At 42.8% G+C, this 21,339-nt stretch overlaps 1 pseudogene; it reads right to left on the reverse strand.

Moving 5' to 3' along the window:
• Positions 1-2,523: 2,523 nt before the first annotated feature.
• The window catches only part of LOC103589563, a 24,536-nt pseudogene continuing 5,720 nt past the window's right edge, over positions 2,524-21,339 (reverse strand).

The following is a 21,339-nucleotide window of genomic DNA, read 5'->3' on the forward strand; positions in this document are numbered from 1 at the left end:
CTGGGTAGGTAGGTATTCAGTACAAAATCTGTGAATTGAAGTAGGTGATGAAAAAGAATCTTTGTTGAATAAATCAGTAACTATTGAAAAGAACAAATGTTTCATCTGGCCTATTCTCTCAATTTTTTACTTTTAATTATGCCACTTTTCCAACACTCAACTGAAGGAGATGGAATATATACTGAACCCCCATGTGCCCATCCCCCAGCCTCAATAGTATCCACATTTTGGTGATCTCAATTCTCATTTCCCACCACCCATCCACTTTGAGAAAAGCGAGGGCTGGGGTACTTTGAAACAAATGCGAGACATCATGTCGTTTCCTTTGTAAATACCCAAGAATGCACCTCTAACGATAATGCCTTTGCTTTAATAATGTAGCCCCATGCCAACAAAATTCACAGTAGTCCTTTAGTATCATTTAATGTCCTGTCCACAGTCAGATTTCCCTGATTTTCTCAAAAATGTCTTTATACAGTTGGTTTCTTAGAACCAGGAGTCACACAAAGCGCACAGATATTGTGTTTATAGTTCTTAGTTCCCTTTGATTCCATCATAGTCTCTTCCTCTATTCCTCCTCTCTCTCTTTTCTGCCATTGATTAGTTGGAGAAACCAGGTCATTTGTGCCACACAGTGTCCATACTCGGCAGCTGGCCAACTGCTTCCTTGTAGTATCATACATCTTGTGTTCTATCCCCTATATTTTCCTGGAAACTGGCAAGATCTAGGTTTGGAAAAGTTCTTGGCTGCTGAGTGGAGAATTGATCACAGGGTGGGAGAGTGTATGCTGGTTACCCAGGCACGAGACAGTAGCTTCCTGAACTAGAGCAATGGCACGAGCCTTCAGGGACCACATGGACAGAGAAATGGGCCAATTCAAGAAATATGCAGGAGATAGGATCAACAGGACTTGCTGACTAACTGGAAAGGAGTGTGCTTCTCAATGCTCTCTGTTAAGAATCTGAGCCTCGCTGTGAGAAAAACCAAAAAGCTGCTTTCTCCTGGAAAAAATTTACATGTTTACTGACATTATTCTCACAATTATCATTTACGGCAAGTTTTAAGAGCATACAAAGTTGTAATATTATTGTTGGTGTTAAATTTTATTGCTGTGGCTTTAAAGCATAAACAAAAATAACTCCTTAAGTAGTTGGAAATTGTAATGATCCTCTTGAGAATAGATTTTATGGCTATGGATACTGTAAAGCACAAAGATAATAAATTTAAATTGCAGTATTAGTATTGGGAATAAATTTTATTGCTCTGGCTAGAACCCTAAGAAGCAGGATTCATAACTCTTTCCCTTTTTCCAGCAGCAAGTTTATATATAATGGCGCTTATCTGGTGTGCAGGGAAGATCAAGGGTCACCAGCATCCCAGGTCATGGGTTGCAGTGAGAAACCTGGGCCGATGGCAGTGATGTGATTCTTATGAGTGGTTGGTGAGCTGGACAGGAGCAGGCCCAGCCTCCAGTCGCTGGCAGGCAGGCTGAGGAGAAGAGATGCAGGTGTTCCAAGGCATGGAGGAGGGTTGCTACAACCCCCCACCCCCTACTCCCAGTGAGATGTCTCTGCATCCCCCCAATCAACACACCCACTGGTCTGCAAGGTCCTGATTTCAGTCCAGTTTTGTAAAACAAGTTCTTCAGATCTAGAATGGATTTGGGTTTGGTGTTGTCCGTCTTTCACTTTGTCAACATTCCCTGCTCCTGGCTCTGTGTCTGTGTCAACAAAGGGACCACCACACACCCAGCCAGAAATGTGGAAGCCATTCTTGACTCTTTGCTGGTGTTGTCCGTCTTTCACTTTGTCAACATTCCCTGCTCCTGGCTCTGTGTCTATGTCAACAAAGGGACCACCACACACCCAGCCAGAAATGTGGAAGCCATTCTTGACTCTTTGCCTCACTGCCCACATATGCTTTCCTCACCAGCCCCACCGACTGTGTCCCCAGGTAGCTCTCAATCCACTGCTCCATCTGCGCCCCATCTCAGGCCGCCATAGTCACTCAGGTCACTTTCATTCCAACACTTTTCCTCCACGCACATCTTAATGATAATGACCACTGTCATGGAGCCTGAATGAGGTGCCAGGGACTGTGCTAAGTACCTTACATCAGTACCTCGTTTTTTTATGCCTAAGCGGGTATTTTATTGTTACATAAACAACTGATTCATCATAGAACATTCAGAAAACACAGAAAAGTATACAAAAGGAATAACCTAATGATCCTACTGTTAAGTCAACCACTGGTAATCCCGATTTCTTTTCTCCCAGTCTTTTCTCTCCACAGGAGTAATACAAAATTAAGATTCCCTGGAAATATAAACTCCTCTGTTCCCTGACTTACTCACTCAGGACACTGTGCATCTCCCCATGTCATTAAATGTCCTTAACTCTGATTTTCACTGGCTGGAAGTGGTCTATAACAGAATTGGCTTAACTGTCTCTTCACCAAAAGGTGGTATTTGGGGTATTTCCAATTTTCAGCTGTCATAACAACTGCCTTAGGTAGCAAGGAATTCACAGGTCAGTCATTCCCTTTGCTTCGAACTTCTTCACAGACCACTCACTTGACCAAAGCTGCAATTTGCTCCCATAAGTGTAGGAAATAAAGTCATCAATTTCCACAGTGAATACACAGTTTAGTTTGGGGATAACTTTCAGGTGGTCTTCCTTGGCGATAATTTTGAAAACGTGCTTTGTTTCCTGCACAAGGATTCCTGTAACACCCACAGAAGAGGGGCATTTGGATTTTGTGCCTGAAATAAAAGCTCCATGAAGATCTGCCTTCAACAGCTTGGCCTGAATCACCGGTGGCTGCATGTCTGGCTTGAGACCATTGCAGAGGTCCTGGATGTTCCGCTTCCAGAGTTCATGCAGAGGGAGAAAAAGCCTGCATCTCTGTCGCTCTGGTTTAATGTCAAAGAGCCGCAGCTTCGTCCTCTGCCTGGCAGAGAAGACTTTGGATTTCTTTCTCTTACCCTTTGCTTCAGACAAGTGAACACCTTGCTGCAGCCTGTCCTCCCGGACCTGCTGGTTCATGCGAGGTGCACTTCGCTTCAGGAAGGTCCTCAGAAAGGCCACTGGGCTCCCCCGTGCTATACATCAAACTCTTTTGCATCTTTCTGAGAAAGGGCATGGCAGATCACACTTGTCACTCTCGGGCTGCTTCCGGTGCACTCTGATGGCGTGTCCTTTGACCTTGCTCACTCCTTCCCTTGCTCCACTTGGTTCAGCAGCCCTGGGCCACCAGTCAATCCACTCAAAGTTTCCGGTGGAGCGACAGGTTCCTGGGGACCGAGGCCGAGCGTTATGCACAGTGGACAGCCAGTATCTCATTTGACTCTCATATCATCCCTCATAGCCTACTTCATCTCATATGAAGTAGGGATATCTCTTTTTCATAAATGAGGAAATTGAACTTCAGAGGTTAAATATTAAAGTCACTGGGCACAAGCAGAAAATAAATCTTAGATCCTTTCCTGTTCATCAGTGACTCTCTGCTGTCATTCCTTCTTTCCTTCCTTCCTTCTTCGACAAATAAACTCCTTAGCATGAAGCACAAGAGCACTGCCAACTTCTCTAGACTCAACCGTCACCACTACCCAAGTAACTACAGCTCTCACTAACACAGTAACTGGTAGTTCTCGGAATGCCACTTGCTCTTGTTAATCCTCTTATCTAGGATGTAACCCATTTCCTTTTCATTGCCTATTATTTATCCTTCAAGATTTATTTTAGACATCTCCATCCGGAAGCCTACTCCTAAATTATGCACTTCTAAACACCCATGAGCATAGGGCACGCCTGCACAACACACATGCATGCACACACACACCCTGGGCATGCGGCTCCCCTCCTGCACCCGGTGCATGTCTCTACGACAGTGCTCATCACACTATACTATAACCATCTGCATTGTCTTAGAAACACCTCTGGACTGTAACATGCTTGAGGACAGCAACTATGTCTTTTGTCTGTGAACTCCCAGAGTCCAGTACCTGAATCCTGGCACACGGTGGCTGCTCAAAGACATCTTACTAAATCGAATGCATGAGAAAATCAATTCATAAAGTACAGTAACTTCAACAGTAATTATTAAAACAATGAGACATAAGCCTTTTGAGCCTCAAAGAAATATCAAGTCAGACTTTCTATTAAGTTTGAGGAATCATATTTATATTCTCTGTTTCAAATTAAGTCTGCAGTTACTCACGTGTTCCCATCGTTAACACCCAGCACAATGTTACCTGTAAACTCATGGCAGGATATAATTGGTGGAGAATAAGCAGTTCCTTTCAGTGCCCTTTAGTGAGCGCATGAAAAACAGCCCCCTAGCAACTGCACAAATAAATGTTGGGAGTAATGTTTACCATGTTAGAGCAAACTTGCAATGCTTCAAGTAGTTAAGGAAAATTAGAAGGTTTAGTAAGTTTGAATCCTTCCAAATGCCAGAGTTGGCCTAAGTTCTGTGAGCTTTTTGTTTGGGGGAAACTCCTAAATTCTTAAGTTATGTGAAGCTCTTTTCTTTGCAAACGGTCCCCACTGAGTTCATAAATTCCCAGAGTCAAAGAGTATGGAATTCGGGAATATGTAAAGTGGGAAGCTGACACAAACCAGGCCACTGACCCAGGCTGCTGGTTCCTGCCTCTGTTTCTGTTTCTATAGAAACGACCATTCAATCAGCAAAAATAAGTTTGGGATTCTTTCACTTTATTGTCCTTTCTTCTTCCTTGGAGATAACCACTCAAGGTTTTGCTAACAGAGAAAATGGTCTGGGGACCAAAATTTAGACCATTTTAGAAGTTCAGTAGTCTCCTAGTAGAAACAACATGGCAACACTGTCACACACCAGCCAGCTCCCGTGACCACTGGCCGGCTCCCGTGACCACTGGCCGGCTCCCGTGACCACTGGCCAGGTCCCATGACCACTGGCTGGCTCCCGTGACCACTGGCTGGCTCCCTTGACCACCATCCATCCTTATCTGGGATATGGTGTCCACAACCTCTGGATCAACAATCATCTTCCAAGTCACCAGCAGCAGTTGGACAACCTTTATGACTGTACATGTCACAGGGTATTCACGATGGTCCCTATCAAACTGAGATAAATGTGTTCCATAATGTCTGTTTTTATTACATTAGCCTGGGAAGATGAAATCAAAAGGATTACTTTCAACAAAAATGTCCTGTGTCGACAGTTCAATACTCTTTTTACAGGCCCTGGTGACTGCCCTTATTGTACGTTGGATAAAGGCTGAACGTGCAGCTACCTGCTAGTTTGACAGGCTGTTCTCTCGCCAGCAGGTTGCTCAGGCTTTTTTTTTTTTTTTTTCACAGCAGCCCTCTAATTCCACCAAACCCACTGGATTATCAAAAACCTGAAAGTAAAAGAGCACAAAATGATATCCCTGCATGAGCTACTATTATACTTCACAACCTACAATTACATGGGTTCAATCCAAATGCCCCAAAACATTATTTCATTAAATCAAGCCATTTCAGAAGTGGTAAATATTTTCTCTTCTTGGGTTTTCTATTATGATTCTTTTTCAGCAGAGAATGATGAAGCAGGCAAAAGCCACCTGAACCATCATAGTGTGGAGCCCACTGCATGGTAAGGAAGACAGGAAAGGGAGTGGCTGGTCCAGGATTGGAGAATAGAGTGGACAAAGTCAATTTGCAGAGAAAAAGAGAAAAAATAAGCAGAGGCAAAGGGAGCAAGAGATCAAAGACAGGAGACCAGAGGCAATCACGGTGGAGCTCTCTGAGCTGGTAGACTGAGACCGTCTATTGCCTGCAGCTGGCCTGGTTGGGTCTGTCAGGCACAGCTGGGTGTCGGGACATCAGGAATGCACTGGGGCCCGGACTTGCAGCCTTGAAAAGCCCAGTGTTGGAGACATCCTCAGGTTTCCCAGTCAAATCCTTTAAAGAGATTTCCTCCCATGACAGAATCTTTGGACCAATACAGATGCACAGTGTGTAGTTAACTGACTTTCTGAGAGAAAAAAAAAAAATAGCCCTAACATTCTTAGTTGGTCCAAAATTTTCCTTCCATAAAATGGTTTTCTGGGTTGAAAAGAAGGATTTGGGGAGGACTGTGGTGCTTGGGCATAGGAAATAGCCCTAACATTCTTAGTTGGTCCAAAATTTTCCTTCCGTAAAATGGTTTTCTGGGTTGAAAAGAAGGATTTGGGGAGGACTGTGGTGCTTGGGCATAGGATGCAGATGATCACATGCACATTGGTAGGAGCTGCGTGCTGGGAGCAGAATCACAGAACACTCACAGAACACATTTCCGTGGTATATTCTTTCCCAAGGCAGCATGAGGGTAGCAGGAGAGAATCTGGAAAGAGAGGGACCTAGATTCCAGGAGCAGCTCTGCAACATCCCAGCTGTGACTGGGGTAAGTTACTTAACTTCTGCAAGCCACCATTTCCTCATCTATAAGAAGGGAATAAAAATAACACCTACCTCCATAGAGTTACTGTAAGCATCAAATGTGATGATCCAGGTAAAGTGCTTAGCACATTGCTGGGCACATATTTGACCTCAAATGAAGGTTAAATACTATTATTAGAAGCATTTTTTAAAAAATGAAATAAACAATCTACGCCAGTGAGGGAAAACAGTTAAAGCCACTAGGGTTATAGCTCTCATTAGCAAATACCAACACAAGAAGCTTCACGTTGGTGGGCAGCAGGTGCTAGAATGGGAAAGATACCCTAGGGAGAAAGGGACTATCTGGGGTCACCTGCACCACTCTACCTGCTCGTGAGGATGGACGTTTGGTGGGGGAGGCCGTTTGGTGGTCTGGTCAGGGTGCAGGCCAGGCTGGGGCCAGTGGCCCAATGAACTGGCTGGAATGTAGGTTAAGCTAGAAGTTCTTTTCAGAAAGACAAAATTCCCCTACTGGAAAATGTCATGTTCCAAACCTGGAGTGGGGGGTGAGGGTAGCTCCACCAGGAAGAAGACCTGCCCACAGGCCCTACTGGCCCAGCGTTAGGAGGAGCAGGGGGCTCTGAGTATTGTGCAGGTAGCTTATGGACATCGTACTATCACGGATTTCATACTATGTGCCCAATCATATAACAACAGACTACAGAAAAGGTACCAATTCTCTCTGTCAAGGCGCGCGGATGGACACTCGTCATTCCTGGGACTGGTGTGCAGCACTCAGACCCCACAAACATTGATCCACTTTCCTTCTCCCTGGGGAAGCTCCTTCAGCCTCCAGGGCCCTCCCTTGGGGCCTGTCCATACCTCTCCCTTGCATGGAGAAAGAACTCCTTGCTGGTTAGTGGTCTAGGACAGAGGATCGCTGCACACCTCCTTGGCCTCAAAGGCTTTTGCAAATGCTGGTTCCTTGGTTCCCTCGCCCTCCCTGCCTGCCAGGGAGGGAAACCAGCTGCATCCCGGAAAACAGTTCTACTCAACAAACAATGCAGTGCCCCGACTAGTCATAACGAGGTCTGGCTCAAATGTTGGCACACACACAACATATTAATTAAAATAACGTGCATGATAAATAATATTGAGATCCAAATCACGGGACTCCTCTAAAATCACAGTTGGTAATTATGTGAGCGCCTGCTAACATACACTAGACTTCCAGTGTTGCTTACATGACAAAATTAGTCTCAGGGAGGTGACCTTGAGAGGTTGTCTTGTGAGCATCCTCCTGCTTTAAACTGAACAATGTCTAAACAACTCCAGAAGAGTATCTATTCTAATTTTCAAGATTTAAGGGGAAAAAATTCCTTAAGAGACCTCAATAATTCAATTTAATAATAATCATTTCAGTACCAGCTAGTGTAAGTGTCTCTGCTTAGCCCTGGGGATAAGGCATGGGGGAGAGAGGGGATCATGGTTCACATTTTCAAGAAGTAGTAACTGGTTATTGGTTAATACCTGTGCCAGACAGGAAGTCCTTCTATATGTCTCACTTAATCTTTCATGCTGCTGTTAAAAACCCATTGCCATTAGTTTAGTCCTTGACTGGGGACCTTACAGATTTCCAGTTCTAATGCTTTCAGGACCTTTATGAGGTACCAGGGGCTGAGGGTAGAGCTGACTATAGGCAAGGGTTCCTGGTACCTCCCCTCACCTCTGAGCTCCTAAACTAAGGGCTCCCCTCCAATCCTGACAAAGTGAGACAACTGTGCACCATCTATTTTATCTAGACCTTTTAAATTATTACCAAATTTGACATTTATTGGCCTGCTTCGTGCAGAAACCTAACTGGGAAAGGAAGAGAGCCCATTATCTTCCTTCCAAAATCATTTTCTATTTGTGGCTCGGTCAACATCTCAGCATCTCATTAAATGTATTTAATTTCATTCCCTCAACAATAACCCATGTACCACACCAGTGACCACAACTTTGGTATCCCAGCTCCTAAATTCTATTAGTGTTCAGAAAGTCTCCTGGTTTCAACATAATGTTCAATCAGTGCAGAGAAATTAATTAAATTAAAATTATTTTTATTGTGATTTAATTAGCCTGATTTAATTACTTTGTTCACTGACTGAGCGTTCTGTTGTTATGGCCAGAACCTCGCTCTTGTTCGTGGCATGAATGTTCCCATAGAATTAGACATTTTCTCTGTTCAGCCATTGGAGCGGGCTGGCGGAGTTTGCCAGAAACTCATGATTTATCACAATCAGCATCATCACAAATTATAAGAAGCACCCAGCAATATGATAACTTCTAAATGAAGTGTCTGAAAGCAGGTCACTCCGCCAGCCTTGGCTGTTAATCCACCATATTTCACAGTCAACCTGACACCCTCTCCAATTTGCTGTGCCTGCTTTATCGCCTGCTGCCTCTCCGGGGGTCTGCGTGAGGGTCCCGCTCCTGCACATGCTGCTGTCCTTGCAAATGCCAGCCCTCCTTGGCCTCCCTGCAGATCTGGCTCCCACTCATTGTAGCCGGTCGGCTCTTCCTTCCCTTCCTTCTGAGCTGGGGATCTGGTGCCTGAGGTTCATGAACCAAAAGTTAGAATTTCCTGCAATTACAGATGTAGGCAACAAACTACAGAACAGTTCCCATAACTTAGTCACCAGAGAACACCAGATATTTTCAAACTTCCATTGCAATTATTGCATCTTGGAACACTGCTGACTCTCATCACAACTTCAAAACAATAGTGGATATTAGATCTCCGGGCAGATGACACGTGATCTCAACCTTTTTTTTTTTTTTTGCAGGCCACTTCACAGTGGAGTGTGCTGATCCAAGCTGAGCAACGGCCTGTTCTGAAACACACCAATATCTTTCAAAAATAAAATCATGTTTAACTTGCCTGAATTTGAAATGCATTATTTTGATTAATATTTTCAAAGCTGCACAAATTTGTTTTCCTATGTTCTTGCAACTGTACTGCAATATATTTGGCTTGCTTCATCATTCTATGCATTCTAACGTATAATGGTAAAACCATTTTTCTGAGATGGAGTCCACAGGCTTTCCAAGACTGCTCTTACAATGGAGGCCTGTGCTTCTTCATCCTTGCATTAGTTTCCTACAGCTTCTGCAACAAATTACCACAACCTTGGTGGCTTCAAACAGTAGAAATTTATTCTCTCACAGTTCTAGAGGCCAGAAGTTCAACATCAGCGTCACTGGGCCAAATCAAGGTGTCTTCAGGGCCATCCTTCTGGAGACTCTAGATGAGAATCCATTCCCTGCCTCTTCCAGCTCTGGTGGCTGTCACGTTTCTTTGCCTGTGGCCACATCACTCCACTATTCATCCCCCTTGGTCTCACTCTGATAAGAATGTTTTGATGGCATTTAGGGCCCCATCAAAAGGATGATTTCTTTATCTCAAAGTCCTCAGCTTAATCACATCTGCAAAGACCTTTTTTCCAAATAAGGTAATATTTACAGGTTCCAGAGATTAGAACCTGATGTCTTTGGGGCCACCATTCAGCCCACTATAGTCCCTGTCCTTAATGCTCCTTTGACCATACAATTCTTGCTTTGAGTCTTATAATGTAAGAGATGTAAAATGATTTCAAAGATGTGACAAACTGACACTAAATTAAAATAGATATCCATGCCAACACCCATTAAAATAATTAGTTAAGGATTAATGTAATGGTTAAAGAAAAGGCAAGGCCTTTTAAAACTCAAGTGTTCACCAAGGCCCAGGAGAGGAAACAGGCCTGTTTCTTCCACCTCCAGATGAAGAAAGTGCACATGTTGCAAACCCAGCACTAGAACTCAAGTCAAGCAATTCTTTGGCCCAGAAGAAGATCTCACAGGGCTCAGGTCAGTAGTTCAACTCCTCCCTCCTTGCCTCGCCCTGCCCCGAGGGTACTGTATTTACAGCTTCTGCAAAGTGTTAAACGAGGAACTTCGGGGCTGACCAGAAGGGAAAAAAGGCAGAGGCTGTGTCTTTTTCAATTAAATAGAACAAGAGGAAGTAAGCGTTAACTTCCACATAAGATACTCAGGCTACTGATGAGAAATAAAATCCTTCCCGTCAGATGCAAAGGAGCTCTCTACAACTGTCTCTTCTGGACACCATGAGAGTGGCGCATGGGCTGAACCAGGACAGCCTGGGGGCGCGGCAAGCTCTCTGGTCTAGAAATCGGACCTGGCCTCCTGCCCCAGCTATGCTGCTTCTTGTGTGATTTCATTCACAAAACCCGGCCTTTCTAAGCACCAGTTTCCTGACCGGGGGCAGATGTACTATGTGGGCTGGATAAAGGCAGAACTCGCTCTTACCTTTCTGTATGCAGATCTGAGCACATTGCCTGGCACACTAAGGATTCTCAATAAATATTCTTTTACTTGAATTGGATGTCTGCCTTACCTGGCTCACAGATCTCACAGAAGCTATCAGTACTGCTAATAGATGTTCCTGCTTCAGTACTAGAAGTCATTTCTCAAGGTCCTTCCAGCCATGAGATACTTTCCTCTCTTTTCAAATTAGCCTCAGAGTACTATGATTATGTGACTGTATTAGCCCGTTTCCAGTTGTTTATAATGGAATACCTGAAACTGGGTAATTTATAAAGAAATGAAATTTATGTCTTACATTTGGAGGCTGGGAAGTCCAAGGTCCGGGGGGCACATCTGGTGAGGGCCTCCTTCTTGGTTGTGACTCTCTACAGCAATACAGGATGTCACATGGCAAGAATGGGCTGGGCAAGTGAGAGCTAACCTTCTCACTCACTCTCCTTATAAAGCCATCAGAGCCGTGCCCATGGCCACCCATTAAACCATCAACCCATTACTCCATGAATGGATCAATCATCCTTGAGGGCACAGTCCTCAAGATACAATCGCCTCCTCTCAAAGGCCCCACCCTCCACCACCATATTGGGGGTTAAGTTCCAACATGAGCTTGGGGAAACATTCAAATGAAAGCAGTGCCAATTTAAAATAAAACAAAACTTAAAAAATAAATAAGCAGAAAGTAAACTTAGCCTCAGAGAGTGCACATCTGTACTGGAATTGAATAGAAAACAGCCTCAGTTACTCGTGCTCTTCAATCCCAAGGGCACACCCTCTTGAGGGGGATGCAAGCAAATCTGGGTGCTCAGCATCAGGCACGAAGGGACCTTTGAGATCATCTAGTTCAACATCCTCCCTTTACAGACAAGAAAACAGAGTTGTCCGATGTCACATGGCTCACTAGCACAAATAACCCAGGCAACTGGTACCACTTCTGCTGGCTTCTAGTCCACTGCTTTCTCCATTCTGTTGTGTTCTTTCCTTAATCCGAACTCTGCACTTGGCCTTGTAAAACTAGCTCAATGCACTACTTCACAGCTAAGTTCTCTAAGATGTCAAAGCCAAGTATATAACTGATTCCTCTCACACAAGCTGGGTTGTGAGAATTAATAAAAAAAACCATTAGAAGGTACTCTAAAAAAATGCAGAATGGTTCTGACCGTGTTTGACTTTGTAGCGCACCATTTTGGTCCCCTTCTCCTTCTTCTTTCCTTTCTTGTACTTTTGTAGTTATTTTCTTAGTGGTTACCTTGGAGATTACAATTGACATTGTAAACTTATCACAACATGGCTTGAATAATATCAACTTAGTTCAATAATATACAACATGGCTTGAATAATATCAACTTAGTTCAATAATATACAAACACTCTGCTTGTAAACATCCTCACTCCTCCCCCTTGATATTGTTATTGTCACAGATTACATCTATATAGATGGTATGCCCATTCACATAGGCTTACAATTACTGTTTTATGCATTTGCCCATTAAATCACACAGGAAAAAGAGAGAAGTTACAAACCAAACTAAAAGTACAATGATACTGGATTTTATATTTACCTACATAGTTGCCTTAACCCACTATAGTCTCTGTCCTTAATTCTTAGTGCTCTTTATTTTTTCTTATGGCTTCAATTTACTGTCTACTGTTCTTCCATGTTAGCCTGAAGGATTCCCTTCAACATTTCTTATATGAGGTCTACTGGCAGTAAACTCCCTCGGCTTTTGTTTATCTGTAAGTATCTTAATTTCTCTTTCATTCTTGAAAGATAGTTTTTTCAAATATAGAATCCTTGGTTGCCAGTTTTTTCTTTTAGGACTTCAAATATGTCATACCACTGCCTTCTGTCCTCCATGGTTTCTGGGGAGTAATCAGATATTAATCCCATTCAGAACCTTTGTACATGAAAAGCTGATTCTCTCTTGCTGTACTCAAACTTCTTTGTCTTTGGGTTTCAATAAGTTGACTACCCTGTGTCTCTATGTGGATCTCTTTGAATTTATCCTCCTTGGAGTTCATTGAGCTTCTTGGACATGTGCACTTATGTATTTCCTCAGATATGGGAAGTTTTCAGCCATTATCTATTCTCGTATTTTTTTTCTTCCCCTTTCTCTTTCTCTTCTCCTTCTAGAACTCCTATAATTTGTATGTCAGTACGTTTGATGGTACTCTACACATCCCTCATGCTTGGTTCCTTTTTCTTCATTCTTTTTTTTCTTTCTGCTCCTCACACTGGATAATTTCAATTGTCTTATCTTCAAGTTCATTGATACTACATTTTGCCTGTTCAAATCTGTTGTTGAACCCCTCTGGTGAGTTTTTCATTGTGGTTATTGTACTTTTCAGCTTTTCTGTTTGCTCCTTTTTTTACAATTTCTATTTCTTTGTTGATAGCCTCATTTTGTTAATACATTGTTTTCCTGATTTCCTTTAGTTCTTTGTCCATTGTTTCTTTTAGCTTATTGGACATATTTAAGACAACTTTTAACATCTTCAACTACTAATTTCTATGTCTGAGATTCCTTAAGAATGATTTCTGTCAGATTCTTTTTTTTCCTCTGAATTGGCCTTATTTTCCTGTTTCTTTGCATATTTTGTATTTTTGTTATTGTTGAGAACTGGACATTTTGAGTATTATGTTATGATAACTTTAGAGATCTAATTATCCCATACTTTGCAGATTGCTGAATCTTGCTTTTTGAGGGCTAGAGCCAACTGTCTGTAACTTAATCAAGCTATATTTGCAGCATGTATATTCCTTGTTTTGTGTGGTCAATGAAGTTTCTGTTCTGTTCTCTCTGCAGTCAGCCAATGACCTGACAAAGATTTCCTTAAATGTCTGCCTCCCAAAAGGGGTGGGAGGAGTTGAGGGGGAAAGGGGATCCTGTCTTATTAAATTCCGTCAGAAACTGCTTCAGCCTATGGAGGTTGAAACAATGACCAAATTCTGTGCCAGCCCCTCAGTGATCAAAAGCAATGATCAGCAATTAAAACACACAACTCCAATTTTTGGAGGACCAAGTTTCTATTGCCCGCCCTGGCTTCAGAAAGCTACACCAGGAATGCATGTCATTGTCCCCATGGCAGACAGTCACAAGATGGAGGATGCGGATGGACGGTGGTAGTTGCTACTGGACAGAAGGCTAAAATTCACTGAAAATTACCAGCTTCTTTATCAAGCTCTCCCCTGGATGCTGCAGTATACTGTTAGACCTCAGAGTTCCAAAATAGTTGCTTCAGACAGTTCCTGCCAACTCAATTGTTTTTGTGGAGAGGCAGATTCCCAGAGCTTCCTAGTCCACCATCTTCCTGTGACATCACCCAATCGTGCTTGAATAATTTAGAAATAAAACAGGGAAAATAATTATTAATTAAAGTTTCAAAATACATGTTTTTTCCAAACACAAAAAACCATTTTCTCAATGTGGGTCTTCACTTCTTTCTGGTCCCTCATGAGGGATTAAACAACCCAGTGATCTTTTTCTGCCATCATTGTCACATGGATTCTAAAAATCCCTTTAGGAGGCAGGAAAAGTATAAAACAGGCTAGTAACATAATCTGGAAAAAAACATAAAGCTAGAAGAGTCTTTCTGGAAAGTCAAAATTGAGACACCAAAGTGCCGTCGCTAAATGAGGTGCATCTTCCACGGCATCAAGAAAGAAAAATAGTTCTGAGGATTAAGAAATATTTGATGGAGAGAAACAATGAATCTGAGGGCAGAGAAGCTCCTGACCCCCCTGTACTTATTGTATGCTCTTTTCACTTAGCACAGCTGCTGGTGGCTCTGGCATCTCCATTTTATGGTCCTGTCTGGTTATTTCACTTGCATATCATTTAACTTCTGCTGGGACATGTGTTCATTGCTGCAGCATAATTAGATCCCTCTTGAGAAAAAGAATGGTTTCCTAAACTTTATAATTAGCTGAAGGAGGAGGAAGGAAAAGGTGGTAAGAAAGAATGTGTTAGTTTCCCAGGACGGCCATAACAAATTACCACAGATTTGGTGCTCAAAATAACAAAAGGTTATTCTCACAGTTCTGGAGACTGGAATTCCAAAGTCAAGGTGCTGGCTGGGCCATGCTCCCTCCAAAGGCTCCAAATACTTCCTTGACTCTTCCAGCTTTGGGTAGCTTCAGGCATTTTCTGTCCTGTGGCAGCAAAACTCCACTCTCTGCCTCCATCTTCACGTGGCCTTCTCCTCTGTGTGTGTTTGGGTCTGTCTCTCAGTTTCAGTCTCTTATAAAGATATCAGTTGTTGGATTTAGGTCGCACCCTAAAACCAGAATAATCTCATCTCGAGATTAATTGCAACTACAAAACCCCAGTTCCAAATTAGATCACATTTATAGGTACCAAGCTGTGGTATAATACAAAAATATATTTGGTCTTTGTCCCTAGTTCCTGACACAGAGCTCCTAAAACCCTTGGAATTTCCTGAGTGATAAGAATGTCTTTTGTAATTTATAATGAGCCCCTTTTGTCCATACCACAGTTTATGCTAACGAGGTGACTTAAGGTGGGATCCCTACAGAGCCTCAGGATAGGCTGTTCACAGAAAAGATCATAGGGTTGAACTTTCAGCCCTACCCACTGACCTCCAAGAAGGGAAAGGAGGGGCTGGAGATTAAGCTCTATAAAAACCTTTGCACAATGAGATTGGGAGAGCTTCTGGGCTGGTGAATACACTGAGGTGCTGGAAAAGTAGTGCACCTGGAGAAGGCCTGAGAGCTCTGTGTCCCTGCACCACAGCTAGCCCTATACATCTCTTCCATCTGGCTGCTCCTGAGTTTTGTCCTTTATAATAAACCAGTGAACGTAAGTACTTGGTTTTCCTGAGTTCTGTGAGCCAATCTAGCAAATTTTTGAACCTGAGGGAGGGAGAGTGATTTGGGAACTTTTGATTTATAGCCGCTCAGTCAGAAATACAGGTAGCCTGAGACCAGCAACTGGCATCTGAAGTTGGGGCAGTCTTGTGGGACTGAGCCCTTAACCTGTGGGACCTGCACTAACTCTAGGTTGTTAGTGTGAGAATTGAATTGTTGGACATCCAGTTTTGGTGCTGGAGACATATGTTTTGAGGAATGTATAGTTTAACCTATTACAAAGAAGAAGGGAAATAAGAAGCAGAATCCTTGTTTTCCCACAAAATCTAATAATACCGAGACATATTAATTACAACTATGAATGCATTACACTATTCCCTTTTTATTCATGGAAGATACGTGCCAGGACCTCCAGTGGATGCCCGAAACCTCAAATAATACCAAACTCAATTGCTGTCAATCGGAACACACTTCTGTTTATGTCTCCCACCCACAAATTTAATGCCTTTTCCATGTTCACCGAGTGCTGAACATATGCTGTGGCTCTATCTTTTGCAGTTTGAGATGTGACAACAAAACCAGCATGAACTTCTTTTTCCATCTTCACAATCTCATGCATAGAAACTTCCTCCTTACCACAGATCTTAGGAACCTCAGCATATGATTTCTTCTTTCCTTATTAAGTCAAAAACTTTTAGTTTTTACTTAAAAGCAGCACTTTAAGGCTTCTCTTTGGCATATCCGAATTGCCAGCATCACACTCTTGTGCTTTGGGGCTATTCTTAAATAGAATACGGGTGACTTGAACACAAGCACTGCAATACCGCAATAATAAATCTGACAACAGAGACAGCTAGGGAGTGAGTGACAGGTGGGTGCGTAAACAGCATGGAGAAGCTGACAAAGGGATGATCCATGTACCAGGCAGGACGGAGAAGGATGACATGAGGTTTCATCACCCAACTCAGAAAGGCAGCAATTTAAAAACCTATAGATTGTTTATTTCTGGAATTTCCCATTTTAAAATTTTCAGACCGTGGTTGACCACAGGTAACTGAAACTGCAGAAAGCGAAACCCTGGATAAGGGGGATCTACCGTATTTGTGGAAGCAACCTAGGAAGGCAAAGTAGAGGGGCTAATGGATGCCTCATGATAGAGACTTGCCTCCAGTTAGGCATGAGGTCTTTGCACAAACTTTATCTAAAAAAAGATAAGAAGACTTCTTTAGGACTTACTCCACCTACTCATCAATCCAAGTTTACATTGTGGGTGGTATTTTGGGAGAATGGAAGGATAACATAAGGGTGGTATTTGTGAGCTGATCGCTGGAATTATGACTACATCTAGGGCTAAGGAAGCATTCAGAGAGCGGGGACCCACATTTCAGCCTCTCTCAGTTCCCTTCTGGGATGTCCCCTGCAGTTTCTTTCCATTAAAAAATAAGTGAGTTACATTAATGGCCAAGGTCTGACAACCAACAAAAGGACAATCGTTCTCAATCTTATGAATTTCTCTTTTCTTTCATATTATTTCTCCCTTTTCTAACACTATGATTTCTTTCTTTCCTTTTTAAAAAAATAACCAACATTTGCTTTTATAGACATGCAACTTTGTCTAGTATCAATGCCATGAGGTATATATCATTATTGCTGTTTTACACAGAGTGAAATGGGGCCTCAAAGAAATGATACAAAGTTAGGCAGGCCTTCAGTTGAGGAGCTGGGAATCAAACACAGGCATTAAATCCCGTGCTTTTCCTCTCTCCTGTGATGCTAAATCCCGTGCTTTTCCTTTCTCCTGTGATGTCATCTTTTTCTCCTACTGATTCCTTTTCCCCCTTTTCCCCCTTTTCCCCATTGCAAGGGCACTCACAGGCTTAGGACAAGCCCCTTAAATCCCGTGCTTTTCCTCTCTCCTGTGATGTCATCTTTTTCTCCTACTGATTTCTTTTCCCCCTTTTCCCCCTTTTCCCCATTGCAAGGGCACTCACAGGCTTAGGACAAGCCCCCATTTCTCTGAGATCTATGGTTCTCAGCACTTTGAGCACCAAAACTACCCATGGAGTCTTTATGAAAGCTGATGACAGGGCCCGTCCCAGGCCAATCAAACCACAGCCTCTGGGGATACAGTCTGGACATCAGCATTTCATCAATGCCCCGCAGCTGGTCCTGCTGTGCAGTCAGGAGTGAGAGCCACTCCTGCAGACATTTGCCCCTCTTCTCAGCTGTGGAAAATAAAATATTCACTCTTTTAAGCATAATCAAATCTTCAGAGCATCTCTTAGTAAACCTGACTGACTTTAAAACCAAGAACCAAGTGATAAATGAGACTTAAAAGATGGTCTTTTGAGATGACTTGTTTAACATTCTCCCTTGCAAAATCCCATAGAAAGGATTCTAGAGCTGTACTAAGCAGGGACAAAGTCTATAACCTTAATGTGAAATAAAGAAGATTGGTATCAATGAGCTAGAAACTTTGAGGAAGCCTGCATGACTTGGTGCTGGTAGAAAGAGATGGATCTGGGGCCGGCCCGGTGGCGCACTGGATAGTGCGCCGCTTGGGAAGCGCAGCGGCGCTCCCGCCCGAGGGTTCGGATCCCACATACAGACCGGTTCCCGCTCACTGGCTGAGCGAGGCGCGGGAGCAGCACCAAGGGTTGCGATCCCGTTGCCGGTCCCCAGTCCGGTACGGGGGCAACACTGAGGGTTGCAATCCGTTGCCAGACACGGAAAAAGACAAAAAGACAAAAAAAAAAAGAAAGAGATGGATCAAGTACTGACAGCCAGTATTCGACATCAACAAGAAAAGACCTTGTAGGAAGCCAGTAGGTGAAATTCCCCCCAAAGATCTGGAAAGTTCTCAAACTGGAACTGGAAGAGAATTGGGCTGAGGGACAGTTGGTGGTGGCAAATGAGAGCAGTTTAGCAACTACACCAGTGCCTCACAAACAGAGCCTGCAGCTGCCCAGGAGGGACTCACAGAGACATGGGGGACATGGGAGAATGACCCCACCAGCATCTCCCCACAGAAGCTCACCAGGATCTACTTGAAAAAGCACTGAATTCCTGAGGCAAAACTGCCTTCCAACGAACTTCTCCCAGCTGAACAGATCCTTAAGTGGGGAAAATAAAACTTCCATGTAAAATAAAAACTTAAAATTTCCCCTTTGGGACTAAGAGAACAGGAACCAACACAATCGCTGACAAAACCATCTCAAGGCTCCAGACTGAATATAGAGCACTTTCTAAAGGAAAAAGAAAATGAAATAAAAATAAAAATCACAGAAAACATGAAAAGATTTAGTACACACACACACACACACACACACACACATATTTTTGAAGACTTGGAACAAATATTTATCTAAGAAACAAACTTATTCCCAAAAGCAGAGGATAAGTTTAACACAATCTTTAAGGTTGTGTTTAACTTATCAACAAGGTTTCAACAAGGTTGAAAGGACATCATAGAGACTAACTATAAAGAGGAAACAATTGATAAATATTCCTATCACATGAAAATCATGCTCTCTAAAAAATTTTTTAAATCAACTTTAATCTGGGAAGTATGGCAGATTAAATTTCACAGAGATGAAAGATCTCTCAACCCACATGCTTATTTGCAATGTCACCTTCCTCTTCCATAAAGAGGAGTCCATTTCTTCATATCCTTGAGTTGGGGGGTATATTGGGGGGTGGGAGACAGGGGCAGGCTATAACTTCTCTGACCAATAGAATATTCTGGAAGCTCTGGGCATAGCCCCTCAACTGGCCTGGCACTGGCAGCTTTTTCTGGCTGCCCATCAGAAGCCAGCAACCATGTAGAAAGTACGACCACACTGAGACCACCATGTTGTGAGAAGCCCAATCCACACAGAGATCCTAGCAGGTGAGACATCATGGAGAGAGAGAGAGCATGACAGAGAGAGACAGACAGAGAGAGGGCAAGGAGCACCAGCCACGGGAGTGAAAAGCCAGCACCGAAGTGAACCCTCCATCCCACCTGCACCATCTGAGGCCATGTGATCAGACCCACCCACCCAGCCAAACTTATCAAATTCCTGACCCTAAAAATCATGAGCAAAATAAAATGGTTGTTCTAAGCCACAAAGTTTTAGGGTAGTTTGTTATACAGAAATAGATACCTGGCAGAGGCAGCCAACAGCAGACTGGGGTGCCAGGGGGGTATGGTAGGTGTACACTTGCTGAATATTGAAATCTCAAGCCCTCTTCCCCACTCAGCTCCCCAAATGCTGGCAGCCAGGACATCCCCCTCCAGGCAGGAGACTGGCAGAGCCTCCTCTGGGGAAACTGAGCAGCTCTCGAGGAAAGACCTAAAGCAACTCTCTTGGGGATTCCCCACCCAGCTGAGAAGTTCACTTTTAGCAGGACCCCACCCACAGACATGCAGCCCCTGTGCAGCTACACATGCACAAACAACCCAGGATTACCACACATCTGAGGAAGGCTTTAATATGAAAGAGAGACCAAACATGAGAAGAAAGTGGATCTGGAAGAAACAGACTACACGGGGAAAAGAAAAGTAAAATCCAAAACAATCATTATTGTCCATGGGGACAGAGATATAGCAGATACTGCACCCCTAAAACAAGAACAAGATGCTAATTAAAAGTCGTTAAAGAACAAGAAAGAACTGTTGGAAATTACAAATATGATAATATAAATAAATAGCTCAACAGAAGGGTTGGAAGATAAGTTCAGGCAACCTTTTAGAAAGAGACCAAAAGACTGAGAGGGAACATAAAAGAGAAAAGAAAATTAGAGGACCACTACAGACCAACAATAATAAAGCCTTCCAAGGAAAGAGAACCAACAAAATGGAGGGGAAAGTTTTTCCAATGAAGTCAAATAAACTTCCCAGTATTGAAGGGCATTACCCGCACCAAGTCACATCATCATGAAAATTCACAATATTGTTGAGAAAAAGAAGATTCTGCAAGGAGGGTGCAGGGAGGAGGGAAAGAGGAAGGGAGATCACAAGAGAAAGGGTATGTACAAAGGATAAGAAATCAAATGACTTAGAACTTCTCAACAGCAACGCAGAAGATAATGGTGTGATGCCTTTCAAATTCTGAAAAATTATTTCGAAACTGGACTCATCTACCCAGACAAACTATGTGTCAAGGACATATGTAAAATTTTCAGACATATAAGGTTGCAAAAATTAACCTCCCACATATTTTTCTAAGGAAACTACTAGAGAATGTGTTTCATAAAACAAAAGAATTAACCAAGGAGGAGGAAGATATGAGATCCAGGAAACTGGCTTCAACACAGTAGAACAATAAAGGGAATTCCCAGGATGTTTTGAAGGGGGATCGCAGAACGACGGCAGCTGGTGAGAGGAGAACAAGCTTTCCAGAGGGCTCCAGCGCAGACTCCCTGGAAGATGAAGAGACAGAATGGCTGATGTGGACGCACAGCTCAAAAGGATATCTACAGCGCTGGTATAAAATCAGGTTGATAAATGTGTGGAGAACCAAATAAGTAAACCAACAGAACAGGTATCATCCGAGCAGCCCTATCCAGAAGAATACAATGTGAGCCCCATGTGTACTTTAAAATGTTTTGTAATCACATTTTTAAAAAGAGCTCAAATAAGTTCATTTTAATAATATATCATATTTAACCCAATATATGCAAAATATTGATTCAACATGAAATCAATATAAAATTTATTAGTGGGATATATATATATATATATATATATATATATATTTTTTTTTTTTGTCTTTTTTCGTGACC

Source organism: Galeopterus variegatus, unplaced genomic scaffold (assembly GCF_000696425.1).
Source record: "Galeopterus variegatus unplaced genomic scaffold, G_variegatus-3.0.2 Scaffold703, whole genome shotgun sequence".
Taxonomy (NCBI): domain Eukaryota; kingdom Metazoa; phylum Chordata; class Mammalia; order Dermoptera; family Cynocephalidae; genus Galeopterus; species Galeopterus variegatus.